This window comes from Dromiciops gliroides, chromosome 3 (assembly GCF_019393635.1).
Source record: "Dromiciops gliroides isolate mDroGli1 chromosome 3, mDroGli1.pri, whole genome shotgun sequence".
Classification (NCBI taxonomy): domain Eukaryota; kingdom Metazoa; phylum Chordata; class Mammalia; order Microbiotheria; family Microbiotheriidae; genus Dromiciops; species Dromiciops gliroides.
In genome coordinates this window covers 509,657,644-509,681,075 of record NC_057863.1, presented here as the reverse complement: position 1 = coordinate 509,681,075, position 23,432 = coordinate 509,657,644, and the positions used below count along the sequence as shown (strand labels likewise).

At 38.2% G+C, this 23,432-nt stretch overlaps 1 protein-coding gene across 1 annotated transcript in view; it reads right to left on the bottom strand.

Annotated features, from left to right (window-relative positions):
- LOC122747862 (protocadherin Fat 3-like) overlaps nucleotides 1–23,432 on the bottom strand; it is a 773,714-nt gene that overhangs the window by 636,123 nt on the left and 114,159 nt on the right. The window contains 1 exon segment of the mRNA XM_043993670.1: nucleotides 8,506–8,609. The gene's annotated coding sequence lies outside the window, so the exon portion shown is untranslated.

Sequence of the window (23,432 nt, the reverse complement as noted above, 5' to 3'; positions counted from 1 at the left end):
AGGGTATTACAACCCTCATGCTAGCCTCATGTTTGAAATGAGTTATGGAAAGTATCAATTTAATTCAACTCAAACATTTATTGACAATCCATATCATTCAGTACTAGAGACCAAACGCTTCTGTTTACAGGCTCCCTTGGGTTGATCCTTCATCTTCTTAGGGAATGCCATTTGTTATATATGTCTCCATATTACCTGGGGGAACTGGGGGCTGGGGAGAAAGGGGACTGCTTAAATCCTTCTTTTATTCTATTTTCTCCTTATCCAACATGCACATCTCAAAGCATGCTTTTATGTACAATTCATCTAAAACGATGAACATATTTCTGAGCAAATAAGGAAACTGACTTCAATAAGAATGGTAACTGTGAAGGTACAAAACCACAATCTGAGGATGAAATGGACTATTGCTTTTAATATATAAAATGCCATTTTCTAGGCTGACTCAGCACTGCCTCCCCATGGGTGGAGTGGCTTTCTTTTATATTTTCTAAATGCTTTTCCTATGCTTTTAGATATCCAACAAAGAGACATATGCATAAATAGAATTCCATAAATATTTATTTATTTGGCTGTCTATAGAGGACCTTGCTGGTTCCTCTGGGAGCTTATAGAGGAATGACATAAGATTTTGCCAGTCATGTTCATTTGGCACCTATTTTACAAAATTATCTGAAAATACTAAATAAACATATTTTGGGAAGCCTCTGTAAACTTTGAGATCATACCTTTACAGCAAGAAGAGGCAGGAGTCTTCATATAGAGAATAAGGTGTTTAGAGTGGTTGGTATTTAAATTTCTTTCTTGTTTTAAGTTTTCATATTTACAATTAGGTTATTCTGCATGATATTATTTTTTTGGTAGAGAGAAGGTTTGTGATTTTATCAGAGTAAGAAACACCTATTCAAATTCCACCAATGTAAATGGGTCATTTTGTAACTTTTTTTATAATAAACTTTTTTTATTTAAAGTTTTGAGTTCCAAATTCTATCCTTGTAGTTTGTTGTTGTTGTGCTTATTAATGTTGTTTCAGTAATGTCAGACTATTCATGACCCCAATTGGGGTTTTCTTGGCAAAGACATTGGAGCGATTTGCTATTTCCTTCTCCAGCTCATTTTACAGCTAAGGAAACTGAGGCAAAATGTTAAGGGACTTCCCAAGGATCACACAGCTAGTAAGCATCTGAAGCCAGATTACTTTGTAGTTTAGGCTAAGTAATTAAGAGGCAGAACTTGAAGCCTGAGCATGCACTCTCAGTCCCACTTTCTATTCTAGTCTCTTGTAATATGCTTTTTAAAAAAAAAAACTTCCATAACTAGCTCAAATGTACAGAGTTCCTCTCTGGGTGTTAATCCCAAACATGGAGTGTCTTGTCTTTTTCCAGACAGACCAATGTGACGATGCATTACCAAGAGCAGTGCCTTGAAAAATATACCTGCCTTTCTCTTTCCTCCACCCTGTTCATAAAGTAATATGTGCGGGGAAGAGAACACTGGACCTGGGGTTAAAGGACCTCTGCCTCTCATTTAACTTCTCCGGGCTTCAGTTTCCTTATCTGTAAACTGAGAGGATTGGACTACATCCTCTGGAGTCTCTCCCAGCCCCAGGAATAAGATTCTAAGAAGTAAACTCCTAAAAAAGACTATAACAAATGTTCCTGTTAACAGAAGGCTAAAAGTTTTTAAAGTCCTCTTAGCTATCTTGGCTATAACTGCAAAGAGAAGGTCTTAAATGGGGAAAAAACTGTTTTATACGATATTAATTGAGGTCAACCTTGTTATCCAGACAACTCTCTCAAAGGAACTCAGAGAATTAAAGCCCTAGGATGCTTTTGGCTTTGATAATTGTTGATCTACATTGATTGAGGGAGTTTCTCATTGGGAGTTCCTTATACCAGAGGTTCAAACACATAACCCACCCCTGAATACAGATGGAAATAGATTAAAATATAACGAGGAAATATTTAACAAAAAGGTTTAAAATACAATAAAACATAGCTAATGTTAACATGTGGTTTTCTAAATCAATATGTGCTGGTATGGCTTAGTGGCCCAGTTTCTACTTGAGTCTAACAGCCCTGCACTACACCAGTGAAATCACAGGATTAGTTTCTAAAAGTAGGGGGTAGGCCTTCACACCAACCAGCCCATGCATGTAGCATGGCATCACTGAAGGAACACCAAATTTGAATTATCTGAGGTTTAAGTCTCCACTTGGTATCTGAAATTCCCTTTCCCTTCAAGGAGGCTGTTTCCTCATCTCTAAAATGGGACCAATATAGGTACATCTCAGGATTTTAAGGCTCAACTGAAAAATGTATGTAAAGGTTTTACAAACCAGGAAGACATATAAATATGTATAAGCAATTATTAGTATTATAGAACTCAGATTTAGAGTTTAAAAGGATCCCAGAGATCTGGCCAAAACCCCTTATGCTATATATGAGGCAACTGAGGCACAGACTGATGAAGTGGTTTACATTAAGGAAGAAACTGGTTGAATTAATAACAAAATCCAGGAGTTCCAGAATCCCAGGTCACAATCTGTGTTTTCTTGGATGCTATGCAATTCACTCAGTGTCCACTGAGAAGAGCCATAAAGTTTTCAAAGAGAAGTTAAAAACTCAGAGAAATCTATCCCTGTAAGAAGCAGTAAGAGGGATATACAAAGCAAACTCGGGATAAGATCGCTTGTAGTCAAAAGATATGAACTCTACAAAGAAATTACCTAAATCCTTCATTCTGCCATCCTACATAAATAAATATTTTTTAAAAGCGTGATATACACCAACTTCCATAGCCTTGGATGTCTTTATAGGATGCAAAGATTACTGCTTCAAAATGGAAACATCTTTCAATAATACATATGGCTCTTCATTGGATTTTTTGAAAAATAGAAAATTAAAGTATTAAGAATATATAAATATAATAGTCCAAATGTTTGGAATTAGGTTTTTTTCACAGAATTGTTTACAAACATCCATATGGCTTGTAATCTTTACATATCTGTAACCCCTCTCCTGTCTCTCTCTCTCTGTCTGTCTGTATATAATATATGTATATATGGATTTTATACATATACTGAATATATACATATATATATATATATACATATATACACATTGTGCCACTGGACCCACATTTAAAGAATTTCACATGTGTACGTATGTATGTGTATGCATGTGTGTATGTATATGTCAATTATATTTTCCTTTTCCCAGGCCATTATACCATACTGTATCTCACTTATTTTAGTCTGTGCTGCTGTTGTTGTTGTTGTTGTTATTGTTGTTGGGATCTTTGTTGTTATTATTGGTAACTGCTTCTACCCACAGATCAGCAAGTCCTCTCCAATTAGCCTTAGAGAATTACCCAGGTTACTGAGACTGTGACTTGTCTGAAGTCACATATTATATAATATAACAAGGTGGAAATCCTTCACCTCTGGATCTAGTGACAGATTCAGTGTTAGCTGCCCAAGAACCAACCTACTTAAGTGAAGAGAGATCCATCACCATGGGACTAGTCATAAAGTAATAACTTTTTTTTTTTTGGCTCCAACAGCTCAGGAAGACTTTCTACAGTAGAGAGGGATTTCAATCTTTTAATCAATCTTTATGGGTGGGCTGGTGAAGGAAACTCCACACTGATGAAATCATCAATCTTTTAAAGAACTGAAATGATGTGTTTAAAAGGAAGTTAATAATATTTAAGTATCTTCTTTCAATATAGTAACTATTTTCAATATATAAATACATGCATCCATAGAATCTAATAATATAAACTACAAGTGCCTTATTAATCTATAACACTCGAAGGGGTTTACAAATTATGAAAGCACATCTGTTCCAATTCCCCCCATTCCCCACCCCACTCAATAATATTGTCTGGAACTTTGTTGTTGCCATTAAGAAAGAAAACTCAATTGAGAATTGCAAGTGGGGCAGCTAGGTGGCGCAGGGGATAAAGCACTGGCCCTGGAGTCAGGAGGACTAGCTGTGTGACCCTGGGCAAGTCACTTAACCCTCATTGCCCTGCATATATATTGGAGAATTGAAAGCCCTGCACTCTAATACCAGCTCTACCCCTCATCTAGCTGTATGACTTTAGGTCAGTCATTTGACCACTCTGTGCCTCAGTTTCCTCATATGTAACATGAGGAAATTGGATTTCTAAGGTCCCTTGTGTCTCTACTGTTCTGTGACTATTAAGTGTTTCCTCACCCCAAGACACCTTCGGGAAGCAGCCTGAGGTATGTTTTCCAAGTCAAAACCAAAAGTCATCGAGGAAAGTATGTAATTTTGTCAGTTAACAGTAATCTAGTAGGAGGAATCCTGCTATGATATCTAAATTTCAAAGTGGCTGACTTCTAGTGCCCAGGTACTAATGTACTGGGCCTTCAATTGGTAAGAAACAGAAATAATCCTTGGCAAAAGAAAAAAAACCAATACTTATTTAAATGAGTATTTGGTTTTTCTTTCCTTCTATATTTTCATGTTATGTTTCATACTCTTTGAAAAAGGTCCCAAATATAAGAAAGCAGGTGCCTCCAAATGCTGCTTCTTAAAAACACAGAGGGAATGGGGTAAAGACTAAACCGGGATTTGATAATAAGAGGGAACCCTCTCTTAGAGCAGAGTAGGTCAGCCAGTATCTTCTTTCTCTGGATTTCCTATTCTTAGAGAGCTGCCTGGCACCCTCAAAGGTTAAGCAATTTGCCCAGGGTCACACATCCACTAAATGTGTGAGACACTGGACCTGAACTCAAGATTTTCCTGGACTCCAAGGCTGCCAATCTCTCTCACTTATCTTAGTTGTGGTGGTTTGGAGGACCTTTGTTATTATTAGTGACTTCTTCTATCAGCACAGATCAGCAGCAACTCTGCAATTAGTTGCAGTTGTCCAGTTTACTGGGATTGTGACTTGTCCAATGTCACATAGTCAATGTCCATGTCAAAAAGGTGCCACTTGAATCCAGGTCATTTAGATCCAAAGCTGGCTTGTTCTAATCACCATCCCATGCTGCTTCTCAATTATTTTTGTATGTTATTAAAATATTATTTTAATGCAAAATCATTTTCTATTTCCTATTCAGAATATATTCCAAAAAGTAATAAATTCAAAGAATAAAATTAGTCATATATACATATGGCTGTGTGCATTAGTCTCTGTGTGCATATATATACACATACATATTCACACAAAGATACACTTTAAATATTTTTCTAGAAAAACTCTTAACACATACATATAAACAGACAAAAGCAAGGATGGCAAATGATAGTAGGAAAGATCACTAAGTGCATTTTCTGCATGAAAAGTAAATATAAATTCCATACAACCAACAGCCTTTAAGAACCAACAGATTTTAAAAGAATAGGACAGAAAAATTCTTTGCCCAAGAAAGCTATAGAGGCTTCCTATGAGATAAAAACCATAGTAATGTATCATCCAAACAAAAGCTACTGTGTAGGTTAGTAAAGCATGGTATTTCTCTCTCTTTTGGTCAAAGATAAGAGCTGTTTAAAGGAATTATAGATAACCATTATTCCAATTCCAATTAGTTTAAGTTGATAAGTTTAAGAACATATCCTATGCTTCTATTATAGTTATTATTATCTAAGGTTCTTTTATTCGCATTTCAATTCACAACTGGATTTTTTGGCAGCTTCAGAAATTAAAAAAAGTTTTTTTTTTTCCCTAGAAAAAGCAAGATATCAAGTGGTACAATCAATACAGCAAATTCTTATCTACCTTAGACTTATATATACAGTAGTATATGACACAATCATTGCCAAGATCTTTCCTCAATTAAAGTGGTTTCTTTAGAAACTATTAACTTGCCTCTGTAAATATTGTAATCCAAAGTAACAATTTAGAAAACTGGCATAGAATGCAATCTGGTAAGCAGAGACATTCTTACCTAGTTCCAATGTCCCAGGAAATCTCAACACAACCCATGTGCTCAAAGTTTACGAAAATCAATATACATGTTGATCATATACTTACACACATGTATATCTGCACAGACATAACCTATATCCGAATAACCTATTTTTAGAAAGTCACAAAATCAAGAGTCTTCTCTTCTGAAATCAAGTGAAACCGACACCACTCCTAGGTTAACAATAAGATTTCCACAGCATCTTCCCCCTCTCCAGATATACATAAAAACAGAGAGCTTTGACTGGATAGACGCCGGCAAAAAAAAAAAAAAAAAAAAGAAAGAAAGAAAGAAAGAAAAAAAAAAGGCAAGCACAAATGCCTCATCTTCTAACCTCCCTCATGAGCCAATTAGTGGAAAGCATCAGAAGTAGAACAATGTACGCTGCCTTTGCAGGGACAAATTACAGCAGCCCTTACCTTTTAGTCAGAGTAAGTGACAGATAACAGGCATAATAAACTCAGCAGGCAGGGCTGCGGTCCGCATTTCTCAGTGGACTTCTCTAGCAGTCCCAAAAGAAAGGAGCATAAAAACCCCAGCCCGCCTGCTCCATTCTTCAGTAACTGAGATATCCGCTACCACGGTAACCAGAAAAGGCAGAAAGAACTACCAATCTTAGTTTCTTAAAAAGCTTTGTGCTGGGGGAGAAGGAGAGAGAGAGAGAGAAAAGGAGAGGGAGAGGGAGAGAGAAGAGAGGGGGAGAGGGAAGAAAATAATTACTTTGACTAAGGCCATCCAACCAAATGCACACACAGCACAAGATTGGTTTTTTTTTGTTTGTTTGTTTGTTTTAAAGTTTGGATCTCCCTGCTTACAAGATCCGGCAAGAATTTCCCTCTGGAGAGAAGGGGAAATAAGAAAAGGGAGAGGGAGAAGGAGGAGAGAGTGAGCAGAGCCCAGGCTTGGGCTGGGGGAAGGGGAGCCAGGGGTGGGCCGCTTGGAGGGGCTAGGACCTGGAGGGGAGAGTGAAGATGTGACATACATATGGAATGAGCATTAGAACAATGAGGACATGATCGCCAAGACCCTGCCCTCTCTGGGCGGCAGTTTTCAAAACACAGCTTTGCAGGAAAGGGGGGAGGGGGGAGAAGGGGAGAAGGGGAACTGAAAACACAAAACAAGCTAATTGAAATAAGCAACTGGATGCAAAATGAGTTGCCAAAATCTGCGTGGTTGCCTCAGCAGTTTTCCAGCATCTCAGACAGATGCACAGCCTGTGGTTTTTTGTTATTTTTTCCTTACTAGAAAGCTCCAGGTCCCAGGGGTTTAGAATTCCAGAGGACCCAATTAACACTGCACTTGGCTAAGTCCTTGGTCAGATCAATATGAAATAAGCTGCCTTTTAGAATCACCATAATTTTTTTTTTAAGTCTAGAAATTGAGACTGCTATTTTCTTATTTCCCCCCTAGACTGATAACCCAAAGTCTTGGTTGGGGAGCAGGGAGGAGGGGAGTCACGGACATGTATCCCCAAGTAGAGCTAAGGTGTGATCCATTTCAATCCATTTCAAGGACCTGAAACATATAATCTGATTTTTAAGAGGGTAACCTGAAAGTGCCTCTCACATAACAGCTCTTCTAATTACCCTTAAATTGTTACATCATCTACTACTCTGGGCAAAAGTTAGCTCGGACTACAGCAAGACGTGGACTGGTGTCTTCACAGGCTAAGAGTGGCATTTTGAAAAAGATAAGTGTACCTCAAACAACAAAGTTTGGGTCAAATATAACCTAGTCAAATATAACTTTAGTCACATATAACCTAGTCCAAAGATTTGTGAGAATTGATTCAGAGCAAAGTAAGAGGAGCCAGGAGAACAATATATGCAACATCTGCAATTTTGTAAATGAAACCAACACTGAGTTGGCCAAGGATGATTAATTATAATGACCAAACTCAGTCCAGAAAAATAGATGGGAAAAGATATCGTTTTCCTTTTCCTCCTCCTCCCTCCTCCTCCTCCTCCTCCTCCTCCTCCTTCTGTCCCCCACTTCTAACAAAGAGGGATAGATATGTAGTCACATGTTGGAGTATGCTAGACACCGTCTAACATGGTCAAATATAGTTACAATGTGGGTTGGTTTTGCATTAATTTTCTTTTCTTTTATTACAAGGAAGGCTTATAAAGGAGGGGTATATTAAGAAAGGACTACAATATAAAAGCAAAAAGTGTCAGTCAAACTTTTTTAAACCCACACAGATAACCCCCCAATCCCAGAATATGGTTTCGTTTCTATGCGCTTACTTTCCAATTCCTGTTTTGTTTCATGCCCAAATGTTTTGGGAGTGCACAAAGTGAATATACTTTGTACAAGGTCTGTGACATCTTTCACTATCAACACAACATACTTATTAGAGTTGAACTCTTTTCCCCAAAACTAACACTACCAACAAGTGAGGCTTCCAATGTCTATCTTTTGATCAGGTAGTATTTTATTTCTGTTTAATTGAGACCTGATTTAATAAGCTCTTTTCCAACATATGCCCTTTCCTTCCACAATGGAAGCATATATGCATATACAAACTACCAATTATAGAAACAAATGACAACAAAACTCACCCTCAAAAATAATTAGGAGACCAGAGGTTAGCTTCTACATCAGTGCCCCATGTTCCTGATATGCAGTAACAGCTTTCTGATTTCAAGTGACCTAAATGTGCAGCCTAAAAAAAAAAAAAAGAAAAGAAATGCAAGCAGTAAGTTCAGGGCTAGAATAGCTTGGGTTTACAGCTGGCTAAAATCCCTTCAGTTAAATTACTGGGGATCACATTTCCATAAGAATAAGCTCAATTTAAAATGTTCATAAAGAAAGAGATCATTAATTCCCAAGCGTTGCGAAAGGTCTTGAAGAGTTAAATCAATGAATATGAAAACCTATGTTTAAACAATTTTCAGGTTATGACACAAGCCAAGGGGGAAAATAAAATGAGAACAATGAGAGGATTGAAGGTCTGTCAACATCAACTCCAAATTTCATGCTGCTTGGCTCAGCTCTGTATGTTATTTAACACAGATTTCTACAGTTGGGTTATTTGCCTCCTCTTGTGGGGTCTTTTGGTTCTGAAATCTCCAGCTTCTCAGCCAAGCTTCCCTTTCCAATCCTGGGCTGTGATCTTGTCAGATGCACCTACCCAGAAGTTGGGGAAAAAAGACTAGGGCTCAGATGGAGTCCCTCCAAGACACACAACAAAGGAAGATGGTGTTTCCAGGGGCCAATTTCACATCACTTCCTAATCAGTGATGCTTCTAAAATGCAACGGTACTCCATGGATTACAATCTCTTGGATGAAGTAAAACTAGAACACTGACAAAATGTGACAATGTGTCCTGGAGATACTTTCCTTGTATTTTCTCCTCTTCTCCACCCCCTACTTAGGCCAACTGCAATTATAGAGTCACAAGAGGATGGGGGTGTGAAATCTCTCATTCCAGGTTCAACTGGACATTTTTTTTTTGGTGAGGCAATTGGGGTTAAGTGACTTGCCCAGGGTCACATAGCTAGTAAGTGTTAAGTGTCTGAGGCCGGATTTGAACTCAGGTCCTCCTGAATCCAGGGCCGGTGCTCTATCCACTGTGCCATCTAGCTGCCCCTCAACTGGACATTTTCTTATTTTTTGGTGACTTAAAATATAAAGCAATATTCAAGTAGTAGAATTTCAGATTTTCTCCATTGAGCTTTTCTGTATGTGGTTGGTTCAAGGAAGGGATTCCCATTAGTTCAATAGAGTTTCAGAGCACAGGAACATACTATAGGAAGATATTAGACTTTATATGATGATGGAAGGCCTATTGTTCAACCTGGTGATGCAGAATTACAACTACAAAGCCAACGTCAGCTGTTTTTGTGAGTTAGTCAGGGTTTGAAAATTATATCTGAAAACGTCCAGTAAAATTGTTTTTAAAATATATTTTGAGTCATCACTGTATACACCTGTGATTTACATCTCTGGATATGGAGCCAAGAAAATTTGAATTTAAATTTTGCCTCATGTGCTTACTTGTAGTTATAAGACTTATGTATAAAATGAGTATAATAATACCATTTACATTACAGAATTGTTGTAAGGATTAAATGAGATAACACATGTAAAGTACTTTGCAAAACTCAAAGTGTAACATAAATATTATATCATCATCATCAACTACCAATGGGGAGTAAAATTTTTGGCATTTAAAAATATTGTCAGGGCAGCTAGGTGACACAGTGGATAAAGTATAGACCCTGGATTCAGGAGAACCTGAGTTCAAATCCAGCCTCCGACACTTGACACTTAATAGCTCCGTGACCTTGGGCAAGTCACTTAACCCTCATTGCCCCCCCCCCCACAAAAAAATAAAAATAATGTCAAGACAACCTGTGTTGTGCCAGCATACACATTAAATACCAGGCAATAGGCTGTTTTAACTGTCACTAATTTTAGGAAGATCTATATAGCAGGAAGTGAATGGGAAGGGGGAGGGGAGGTGTTTGGCCATGCATGTAGTAAGGGAAGAGGGAAGGCATGGAGAAGGAATTTTGTCTGACAGTACCCAAGGAGAAACTTAACAGTAAATAAGTAAGTAAGGGCGTAGCATCTATGTTTTCTTACATCCTTTTCCATGAAGAAATGTCAAAGGCATGACTTCTAGTCAACATCCACTCATTAACCTTGTCAAATTGATGTATGAGAAGGAAAGATTTAAAATGGACATGTACAAGAGAAAAACAAGGGCAGGTGGCTGAAGTTGAATACAAAAACAGCACAGTCCAGCCAGAATAACTAAAATCTAGTATTAGCAGGGGCTTGTGAGGAAAAAATATGTTAGGGATGACACAAAAGGGCTTTTCTTTTCAAGCTATGTTGGGGGCATGAAGAAGAGATAGGATTTGTGCGCAGTGGAGATGGGAATCTGACAATAAGTCCGAGAGGAAGAACGAGAGACAGAGACGAGGTAGGGAGGGGGGAAAGGAAGGGAGGGAAAGGGAGGAAGAGAGAGAGAGGAAGAGAAAAAGAGAGGGAGGGAGGGAGAGAGGGGAAGGGAGAAAGAATCAGAGACAGAGACAGAAATGGGGGAGGGGACAGACAGGAACAGAGAGGGAGGGAAGGACAGAGATTCATGGAGAGAGAAAGGAAGAGATGGGCAGAAAGTGAGAACTGAGATGGGGAGAAAGAATGTCAACAAGGCATCTGACAATGTCTCTTATGATACTGTTGTAGAGAAGATGGAAATGTAGACTCTTGTGTCAGTTCAGAACCAGTTGGCCAAACCAATGCTTTGAGTGTTCATTAGTTAATCAACAGCAGTCTAAAAGAAAGTCTCCAAGAGAGTGCCACAGAGCTGTTCTTGACCTTGTCCTAGCTAACATTTTTATGAATGCTTAATGAAGGCACAGATGATATGCTTATCCCATTTTTAGAAAGTATAAAGTTGAAAAATGGAAAATACAATGATAGACTAAAGAATAAATGAATGATAAAGCATTTATTAAATGCTTCTATGTGAGAATCACTCTGCTAAACACTGGGAATTTACACAGATAAAACAAGACAGTTCCTGGTCTGAAGGAGCTAGCATTCTGGGGGAGATGATGCAGAAGTGAAAATTAAGCTAGAAGGTATATCTGGAAAGGTTCAGAAGCTCTACAGCTTCAGCAACGTGGAGGATGTCAAAACCCAGGGGTGCTAGGATACACTGGGATCCAAAGTTATTTCAAAAAGATGGAACTAAGCAAAGTGAAATCTAATAGGAGGAAATTTAAAGTCATGTTTTGGTTTAAAATATTTTCAAATTCAGGATAAGAAATATTAAAACTAGAAAGTAATTCATTTTAAAAAAAGACCTAAGGATTTTAGTAGGGTAGTATACTCAACAAGAATAAGTAGTCTAAAGTGATACCTAAAACCCCATAGGATTTTATACCACATTGATACAAGAATTATTTCCACAATGATAAAGGAAGCATTGGTTAGTGAATGCGATATTATTGGTCTTGGCAATGAGAAGACCTCGGTTTAAAATCCTGTCTTTGACACTTAGATGCTGTGTGACGCAAAGGCTATTCCTCAGAACTTATAGTAGCTATTAATTCCTAGATATAATAGGATTTGCTGTGAAGAAAGTTCCCATACCAAGATTCCTACATAATGATAAAAGAACAAATACTTTTATGTTATTTGTTTAACATCCAGAGAGAGAAAGGAGTATATAGTTCTTCTATACTCTGTCCTGACAAAACCATATGGAGCTCCGTGATCTATATGACCACAGTAGAAAGAAATAAACAAGCTAGGACTCTTCTAGTGCAAGATGACCAAGTAAGTAAAGTACACACAAAATGAAAGCATATGAAGATGCTTCGAAAGATCTAAGGATCAGCCACAAGACCACATACTTACTATTTCAACGAATGTCTCACTCCCTCATCCTCCAGATGAGAAGATGTTCAGCCTAGGGAATGGAAGACACTATGGAGGTTTGGGAGAGGGGGAGAAATATGATTTTTCTCTTCAAATATATGAAGGACTGTTATGGAATGAAGATCAGACTTGTTCTTCTTGGCATCAGAGAGAGTAGAACAAAGACAAATGGGAAAAAAAATGAAGGGAGGAGGAATTCTTTACATAAGCTTCCCAACAACTGAAATTTTTCAAAAAGTGTAAATACCAGAATACTTGCAAGGAGCCAGAACTTGACTCAGGGAGCCAAGCCAACAGTTGGGAAGAAGTCACTCATTCACCACTGAGAACCACACTAGAAATTAGCATGCGGGAACCCAATTCTGTCCCGAATTTCTGGTTCAGCACAGGGCTATGAGTTAAGGAAGCATTCAGCTTCTCAGGAGAAAAAAGGCAGCTTGCTATGTTCAGCAGCCACTTTTCTATGTACCCAGAATACCTGTTTTACATGTTGTACATAGCCACTGCCTGGCTCAAAGGAGTGGGGAAAAATAGCATCCCCTTCCCAGGAAGAATATGAGGGCAGAGGAAAAGGTTAGTAAAGGTATAAAAAGCCACATTACAAAGTCCATCTTCATTCCAGGTACATGATCTATAAATGACTTACAAAAAACCAAACCCACTCTAACATGCAAATAGAGCATTTTGGCCAAATCAGGGAAGCTTGATTGAAACCTTTTTCATAACCAACAAAGTCACCAGACTATCTGATGCTCATTATCCACTCCCATTAAAAAAATTATGCTTCTAATTCATTGACAAAACTTTTTCTGGGTTTCCCCCATCAGATGCTAATTTCTAGGCCAAAATTAAATGGGTAGATTATAAGCAAACCCTACCCACTAATTCTTGGCAACAAACTAGCAGTGCTACTATCCCATTTAAAAGTGAAACTGTTTGACCAACTTTAATGTGCTCATGTAATATGTATCCCAGCCTTGCAAACAAATGCTACCAAAGTTACAAACTTGCAAAACCAGTTGGGCAATTGAGGTGTACATAGGAGAACTTCAGATTTGCACTTCAGTTCCCTCTTAAAAATCTATTTTATACCAGAATTTCAAAGGCATTATAGATTCTAACAAGGACAGAAATTCATTAGACTGCTACTCTAAATCACAGGCATGGAGACTTCACTTCTAAAGAGTCCATTAATATAAGACTTTAAGGATTACAAGATGCTATCCTCAAGTGGCACCTGTGAGGTAAAACAAGTCTTATTATGCCTATTTTAGTGATGAGGAAAGAAAGGATCAGAGAGGTAAGGGGTTTGCCCAAGGACACGTAGCTTATATGTGTCAGAATTCAAGCTTAGTTTTTTTTTTTTTACTCCAACACTGTTATTGTGGGAGTCCATGTGCTCATCAGAATCACCAGATGGTCCCTTACTATTTAGAAACTTCTCTGCTACTGAGACTTAATTCTAGTGCCTTCCCTCTGTTATTATTTCCAATTTATCCTGAATATAATTTGTTCATACGTGGTTTTTTGCATGTCATCTTTCTCATTAGATTGTAAGCTCAGTGAGGGCAGGTAGTCTTTTGCCATTTTTTGTATCTCCAGCAGTTGGCATAGTTTCTGATACACATTACATACTTAATAAATGCTTATTGACTGACCGACTTAAAGAATAGGGACATACTAAATGACAATCCAAATTCAATATGCATTTATTAGTCACCTACTGTATGGAAGGCAATTTATTAAATACTAAAAACACAAGAAAAGTCACTACCCTCCAGTATTTTATATTTTACTGGGGATACAAAACATAAAAAGAAAATAATAACCTGACAATTTGAGGTGGAAGTGGAAGAAGCAGTATGTTCAATTATTTAGTCAACAAGCATTTCTTAAGCTCTTATTATATACCAAACACCGGGCTAGGTGATAGATAAAAAGAACAAAGAATGAAACAATGCCTAAGCTCAAGGAATTTATATGTCAAAGTGGGACACAAGTGCATGTAAGTATATACAGATATGTAGAAAAAAATACAAATAATACAAAGTAGACAAATTAAATGGGGGCAGTAGATGGCACAATGGATAGAGCACAAGTCCTGGAGTCAGGAATACTCATTTGCCTGGGTTCAAATCTGGCCTCAGTCACTTAGTTTCCTCATCTGTAAAATGATCTGGAAAAGGAAATGGCAAACCACTACAGTCTCTTTGTTGAGAAAACCCCAAAATGGGGTCACAAAAAGTCAGATATGACTCAAACAACTGAACAGCAAGACAGATTCAAAATGGCATGAGAGCAAGGGCACTAATGATTGAGGGAATCAGAAAAGACTTCATATAGAAGGTGGTACTTGAACAGTGTCTTGAAGGAAGAGAGTCAATGAAGCAGAGGGTGGGAGAGAAGTGCATCTTAATGGAGAGGCAAGGAGATGGGGGATGGAGAACCATTTGAAGAACAAGGGAAGGTCAACTTGACTGGATTGTAGAGATGCCTGTAAGGAAAGGCTGGCTTAGCTCCAGGTTTTGAAGGGCTTAGGAGTTTATGTTTTATCCTAGAGGCAATACAGAAGCATTGAAGGTTCCTGAGGAGAGTAGCATTAACAAATAGAGCTACACTTAAGAAAATCACATGGGCAGCTATGTGAAAGATGAATAGAAATGAGGAAAGACTTGGGGCTGTTGCAATAATCTATGTGAGTGGCGATGAAGGGCTGAACTAAGCTGGTAGCTGTGTGAGTAAAGAAAAGGGGTAGGATGCAAGAAATTTTGTAGAAATGGAAAGGACAAGATTTGGCAACCCTTTAGATATATGGAGTAAGAGCTTATGGAGTTGAGGATAATGAATGGCAATCTGTGAGACTAGGTGAATAATGGTGAACTCAATAGAAATAGAGAAATTTGGGAGAGGAAAAAGGTTTTGGGGTAAAGATAGTAAATCCTGTTTTTGACATTTTGCTTTGAAATATCTCTTGAAAATCCAGTTCAAATTTCTAATAGGTATTTGGGTGATGTGGAACTGAAGTGCAAGGTAAAGAGAATGTCCAGATGTATCAGTTCTGTGAGTAGCATACATCAAGATAATAATTAAACTTATGGAAGCCAATAACAACACCATGAGAATATGTGTAGAGAGAGGGGGTCACAAGAGTGTATATAGACAGAGAAGAGGAGGGGGGGCTAGGATAGTCTTGGGGACCATTTTGAGCTGGGGGACATGACAAGGATGGCAAGCTAGTAAAGAAAGCATGAAAAGAGGAGTCAGACAAAGTAGAATTATATCATGATAACCCAAGGAGTAGGAGAAGAGGGTGGTCAATAAGATAAAATACTGTCAGAGAGGTCAAGAAGAACTAATGGTATTATTTTGAGAGAACAGGTTCATTTGAGTGGTGAAACTGGAAGCCAAACTGCCAAAAAAAATATTAAGCAGTGAGTAAGAAGAAAAGTGGATTTAACAAAAAGAGACAATCATTTCTATGAGTTTGGCTGAAAAAAAAAGGAAGAAAGACAGTTAGGTAGGACAGTGGATAGGGCACTGAATAGGGGATCAGGAAGAACTGAGTTAAAATCTAATCTCAGATAGTTATTATGTGATCCTGGGTATGCCTTAGTTTCCTCATTTGTAAAATGGGAATAATAATAGCACTTACCTCCCAGAGTTTTTGAGAGGACAAAATGAGATCTATGTAAAGTGCTTTGTAAATCTTAATGTGTCAAATAAAGTTGTTACTATTAAGATGTAAAATAAAAGAGAGCTCTAGGAGACAGTAGGATCTAATGAAGAGGGTTTTTTTGTTTGTTTTTCCCCAGGATGAAAGCAACTTGGTCATGTTTGAGGGAAGGACAGAAGGAACAGGAAGATGGAGTAAAATTAAGCATTATAGAAAGAATGACTTAGGTTGTAAGTTGTTTTAGAAAACCTAAAAGAATATGATGAATCAGGGCCACATACAATAGGGAAGAAGATATAGGGGAAAGAAAAGGAATACAGTGGGAAGGAAATCAGATTTAGAATCAGAGGCCCTTGGTTCAAATTCAACATACCCACTGAAAATACACAGAGGGTAATTCCATAATCAAAATTCATGGTGTTAATAGTAATTGTTCAGATTGCATGATTTCAGATAAAAGGCAAAAATGAGACGGAATCTGAAGTCTGGCTGAATTTAATCAAAAAGTATTGGGCAGTCTGGAAAGAGGGCTAAATGAAGCTCCCTTGTATAATCAAGGCCTTGGCCAACAATATTTAATGTACAATGTGGTGTCATGGACAGAGTAATGGACTGGGGTGTCAGGAGACATGAATTCTGTTTCCAACTCTGTCATTAACTGACCTTAGGGAAGTCACTTCATCTCTTTCTACCTCTACTTCTTCATTTTCAAAATAATGGGCTTTGACTAGATGACCTCTACAGGTCCTACTATAGTTAAACTCTATGAACCCACCAAAAAAATTCTATGAACCTATAACCAGCTAACCAAATTTGCAATTACCTTTTGATTCCCAGACACAGAAAATGCATTTTTTTTACTTTGTTCAGGAAAATACAGCTGAAACCTTGCATTCTCTGTGTTCCAGCCTACTCTTTGGTAAGTACCAGAGGAACACAAAAAGTCTACTTAGTATGGAAATGTCAAGTCCTATAGGAATCTAACTTATCGAATTCATTTTTTCCTTTGCTTACTTCCCCTCAAACTCATACTCTATATGCAAAGGGTAGACGCCATTGCAGATTTAGCATCTGGGATAAATCACTTAAACTGTCAGCAGGAAGGTCTTCAATTCTCTTTTATAAAATGAGAGGATCAACTTTCAGTTTGTTGTTCAGTCATTTTTCATCATGACCCCATGTGGGTTTTCTTGGCAAAGATGAAAGAGGTGGTTTGCCATTTCCTTCTCTAGCTCATTTGACAGATGAGGAAACTGAGGTAAACAAGGTTAAGTGACTTGCCCAGGGCCACATAACTATTAAGTGTCTGTGGCTAATTTTGAACTGAGGAGGAGTCTTCCTGATTCTTACCCAGTGTTCTACCTGATGCAGCACCTCTAGGTCTATGATTCTACAGCACAATATTACCAACTATGGGCACCAGGAAGGCTTCTCATAGGAAGTGGTAACCAGAAGTACTGCTGTACTCCTAATTCTTAATGTTCTTTTCTAAAAGTTGGAGGTAGGCTGGTGACTAATTTCTTCTTGCAAGTGTTTAAATTTGGTGACAGATACATCTATTCTGAGAAAGCAATAAATGGAAAATTAGCAGACTTCCCCCATCCCATTTCTTATGAAGAGAAAGGGACAAATCATCTAACATACAATGAGACATATCTAATGATGAGTACAAATGAATCAATTCTGAAAAATGTGTCAGAACCAAAAGACAAATTGCTGGAGGAAGCTTTTCCAGGTAAAGAGGCTTCATTACAAATGTATGAATGCTTACCACAAATATCAAATGGACCTCTCTTTACAGATACTCTCTGCAATGCTCAACATTCCATATTGACTAAGCACCCCTGGGTGTATGGGACTGGCCTAGAGGAAGAAACAGAAATGCCCAGACAAGGATGTGGTGTACAAATACCAGGGTCTCTGAGCTTCAGAAAAGCAGCACCCAACTTACCCCCCCACCCCAGCCCTCAACTCTGCTCATTACCTATTCACTGAAACTAATCTCCTCTTACTTCAGATGACAAAGCCCCAGTTTCTGCTTATCTCAGTTGTTTATATTATTCGAATTCTGTTTGGGTGACTAAGACTGTACCAAACACAAACAGAAAGAAAAGACCTTATTTTCATTCCCTGAAATCCTATAACATAATACATCCCCAAAATTCATCAGCTATATACAATTGTTAAGTAATTAATATAAATAATGATTATAATGAATACAAACTCAAAGCTAATAGGCATTCACAAAACAAAAACAGAAATGCTGCTTGGCTTTTTTCAGAAACTATAAAAGAAATGTCTGTGAGCCATGTCAAATATTTATCATTTGTGGCATCTTGTATCCCACTATGGGTAAGATAAAATAACTTCAAGTGCTGTAGATTTCTTATTCTCCTTGAGCAATTTTTTCACCTCAAAATTAAGTTTTAATACTGAAGCAAATGGCACCAATGCACAAAGCAAAGGGGAAAAAAAATCTGGAAAATAAAACAATCTTCTCAACCATACTTACCATGAAAAAAGGTTAGCTAGATAATTGCAATTTGCAAAACACAATAAACTGTCTGGGTTGTTCAACTAAGTGCTTTAGTCTATTATATCAGACAAACAAAGGCCAATTTTCTTACAGCGAAGATGAAGTTCTATGACAGGACCAAGAGGGCTGAATTTGATTATACTGTCTTATTAATCAAACAAATTTATAAAAATGGTTACAATTTAGTTATCTCCTTTGCCATCACCTCCTCCTCTTGTGCTCATAATCACCTAGGAAAGACACCCAGGCATAACAACCTCTCCTAGCTTATAAGACTTATTGCATAGAGTTTTAATAGGTATCTTAGCCCCAATTAATCTGAAAACTCCTAGAGGGCAAGGATTGTATCCTTCTTGTATCCGTGGTCCACATATGCCTTACTTGTAATAAATCACTCCTTGTTAAACTGAATCGTGTCAAGAAAATAAAACTACAACAGTCCTCCTCAACATTCTTTCAATGGTACTCTAGTTCTCATATTACCCAGGAAATCACAGGATCTCAGATCTGGAGGTAGTAGAAACCTTCCAGGTGATCTGGATTCCTTTGTGACACATGAGGCCTAGTAAAATTAAAGTTACTTTCCCAAGATGACATAGAGAAAAAGGGTCAAAGCCAGGATTTTAGAACCAGGTTTTCTTTTCACACTGTGTAACAGAATAACTGGTAAAAAGTTGTAAGAAATCGAAGAAGCCATATATAGTCCACCATCACCACCACCAGCCCTCAAATGATTAAGTGACTTGCCTAAGGTAATCCAAGAAGTTAAGTGACAGAGACTGAATATGACTTTATTCTAATGACAACCAATTCATTAGCAAAGTTCAACACTCTTCACAGCAGAATATTATCTTGCCATCTAGCCCCTTCCCCCTCTCATTTATCCCCCAAGGAATTTCATAAATTCTTGCCATTATACCCCAATTTTAAGTCATGTCTAGAAAATGATCTCCTGGAGTTGGATGTACAGAGATCTAGAAACATCTGGCACATGACTGATCCTGTTCCCCTATTAGATACTACAAACCATATCTTGAGATACATTTACAGCACCCTAAGCTTCCTTCTATTTGGTAGAATAGAATCTTCTTGAGTCAGAGACCTTGTCTTGTATTTTTTGTGACCCTCTACCAAACCTTACTTTTTTGGGGGGGGCGGGGCTATGGAGGTTAAAGTGACTTGCCCAGGGTCACACAGCTAGTAACTGTCCAAGTGTCTAAGGCCGGATTTGAACTCAGGTCCTCCTGAATCCAGGGCTGGTGCTTTATCCTCTGTGCCACCTAGCTGTCCCCCAAACCTTACTTTTAATGGTAGACACTAGGTATATATATTTTTTTGGAGGCAATCGATATTAAGTGACTTGCCCAGGGTCACAGAGCTAGTTAAGTGTCTGAGGCTGCATTGGAACTCAGGTCCTCCTGACTCCAAGGCCAGTGCTAAGTTAGTATTTCTTAAATCATTGCTGATTAACTTCCTAAAGCTCATGGAAATAAAGATTAGAGAAATTATCTTCAGACTAGACTAGACCCCACCTGGCCAACAGATAGAGATCAGAATTTTCTCTCGATTTCTATTCCACTCTGATTTCCATTGAGATCACTTGGGGCCAAGATGAATAGCCTAGCAGGTGAAGCTTCTTGGGTATCCAAGGGCCAGCAGATGGTTCTGCAGGCAAATCCTCTTACCTCCCAGGCTCCCTAACATCATCATTCCTCACAGAAATGAGACCAGGTGCAGAGAATATAACATTAAGGACTGCCAAATGAAGTAGTGTTTGACTAACTGCTGTAGCCAGGATTGCATCACCAAAGCAAGCAGGATTCTCACTGGTAGGCTTGAATAGGGATTCTTAAACTGGAAGCTGAGTATGTTTTTTAAAAACAACATCATGATAACTATATTTCAATATAATGTTTCTTCAGTAATCCTTGTATTCTGTTTTATGCATTTAAAAACATTATTCTAAGAAGTGGTCCATAGTCTTTACCAGACTGCCAAAGGAGGAAGCAGGAAGAGAAGAGGTGCTACTATGTCCCTTTCTCAGAGCTCCTGAAGCAATTAGCACTAGATACCCCATGTCTACACAGTGATGTGCTGGAGCAGACTCTTACTGGCTCTTTTGAAAGTCAGAGTGAGCATTTATACCTCTGCAATCAGCAAAGGCTGATCTGGGGCTTTATTAGTCTGTTGATTGTCCAGACTTAAGAAAATGATGGGAGAAAAATTTTAATAAAGCAGATTAACTTAAAATGTGTTGGGAGTAGATTTTTCCCCCAGAGAGTCCATAGCTAAACATTTCCACCACACTCCTGCATTTAATATGTAGAGATAAGTCAGTAATGAGAGTACCTTTGACAGTTGTCTACTGCTTGTCTGATATAACCTAAGTGAGGCATTCCCCTTCCATCAGAGCAAGTAGTTGTAGCAATGTCCCTAGGACCCTCATGAAAGATAGACAAGGAAGGAAGGAAAGGAGGAAGGAGGGAAAAGGAGGAAAGGAGGAAAGAAAGAAAGAAAGAAAGAAAGAAAAGAAAGAAAGAAAGAAAGAAGAGAAAGAAAGAAAGAAAGAAAGAAAGAAAGAAAGAAAGAAAGAAAGAAAGAAAGAAAGAAAGAGAAAGGAAGGAAGGAAGAAAAAGAAAGAAAGAAGAAAGAAAGAGGGAGAAGAGAGAAATAAAGACTTAAAATTGGGCTGCCATTTGGGGGGAAACTACTTTTGAACTTGGTAACTAATACATAGCTCATTTCTCAAAATAGCTATCCAGGAACTTTTCTTGCTACTAACTTCAAAATCTTTTTTCCAAATCCTATAAACCCTAAGCAAATAAATAGCCTGTATTTATATAGCTCCAGCATTTCTACACAGAAATAAGAAGTTGAGAATATTTCATTACCTCTTAGACTCACACAGAATATCGCCTTGCCATAGGGGCCTGGCAAATGCATAGACCACATCAGCCTTAAGAGTTGATTACATAACCTCCTCACCTTCATTAGATAGAAACCATGTCTATGGGTTTGTAGAAATGGAAGAGAGACTAGACAAATGAGATGTCCTTACATAAGGTTGATGAGAAAAGCTATCAAAGGAGAAACACATGGTATGAGGAAAGAGAACTGGATTCTTGAGCCACCTTTGCTGCTAATTAACTTCCTGACCCGACACAAGTAGCAAGTTCACCAGTCCCTTAAAACTCCATGATATCTGGGGAACCAGTAGCCAGTGGCCCATCCTAGAAAGAGAACATTCACTCATCCTACAATCTGGCTGCTTATTCTAGAAGGTCTGCCAGAGTTCAGACTATTTCCTTGGTGCCGGGAAAAATAGGATACACGATTAACCCCATGTCTTTGTCACTCCACAATATAATCCTGAGGAAAAAGCTGAAAGTAATAAATTGTCACAATTTTTTCTCATTCCTCGTTGAACTAGATCTCCTCTCCAGAGAGAGGGATATGAATAAAATGTGTTTTATCTCAGAAAAAGGCTTCACAGGCTCCTCTCTCTGTTCTACCCCCAAGGGATTTGTTTTCTAGTTTTCCATGAATCTGTGTATTGTGGGGGTCTCTACACTCTGAATTCAGGAGAGTGTATGTAAACCTCAGGAGAGAAAAGCTGCAAGGCCCCTTTTTCCATGAAATTTTGATGAAAGTGAAGGAAATTCAATGTCTCTTATAACTCTAATCCCAACACTATCACATCACATTTTTAGAGATCACATGGATACAGTGCCACGCTTCAATTCAGGAAGACTCATCTTTCTAAGTTCAAATCCAGCCTCACGCAGTGGGCAAGTCACTTAATCCTGGTTGCCTCAGTTTCCTCACATGTAAAATGAGATGGAGAGGGAAGTGGCAATTACACCACTGTCTTTACCAAGAACCCCCCCCCCCAAATGGCATCAGGAAGAGTCAGAACTAAAACAACTGAACAACAACTCTCTACCTTAGCATCCTTTCAGCCTTCATTGCCAAGTCTCTGCTTTTCCAGCTTTCTATAATATGCCAGGGCTATTATTCTTGTTCCCAGGAACCTGGAAAGCCAGGGAAAGGTGGCCTCTCCTTCCACAATTATCCATGCCAGAGAGTGACTGTGGCAACCGAGTTAGGGTCATGGAAATTAGGGAGTAGTCACTTTAAAATCATAATAACACATCTGTATGTGCAATACTATCAGCACTGGGGAAACCAGTATTAGATAAATGCTTTGAATTGGTTCTGAAATTAATAATAAAAATTTACATTTATAGTCAAGATTTGCAAATTACTTTCTCTGTCACAATGGTCCTATAAATTGAAGTATTTTCATGTTCACCTTATAAATGAGAAAATTAAGGCAGTTGTTAAGTGCTTTGCTCATGGTCACACGGGTAGGAAGTACACAATATTGGATTTGAGTCCAGCTCTCTACCCACGAGGACAAGCTACCTCTCAAAAAAAAAAGTTGTTTGACATTATAAGATAGTGTAGTGAAAAAAATAAAACATTGGTTCTGGAATCACAGCACTTGGCTTAAATACTATGGCTTATGCATCCCACTGTGATCCTGGATAAACTTCTGAGCTTCCTCAAGAGTAAAATGAGGAGGCTGGACTGGATGGGCTCTCATATTCTTCCAGCTCTACATTATGAGCCTGTGCTCCAATAATTGGATATATTAAACGAAGAATGATTTAATAATGACAATAATAATATAGAACTTTAAAGTTTGCAAATCACTTTACCAATATCATTTTACAACACAACCCTGAAAGTAGGTGCTATTATTATCCCCATTTGATAAATTAGTAAACTGAGGCAAAAATGGTAAAGTGACTTGCCCAGGGTAACACAGCTAGTAAATATCAGGGGCTACATTGAAACTTGGGTGTCCCAGACTTAT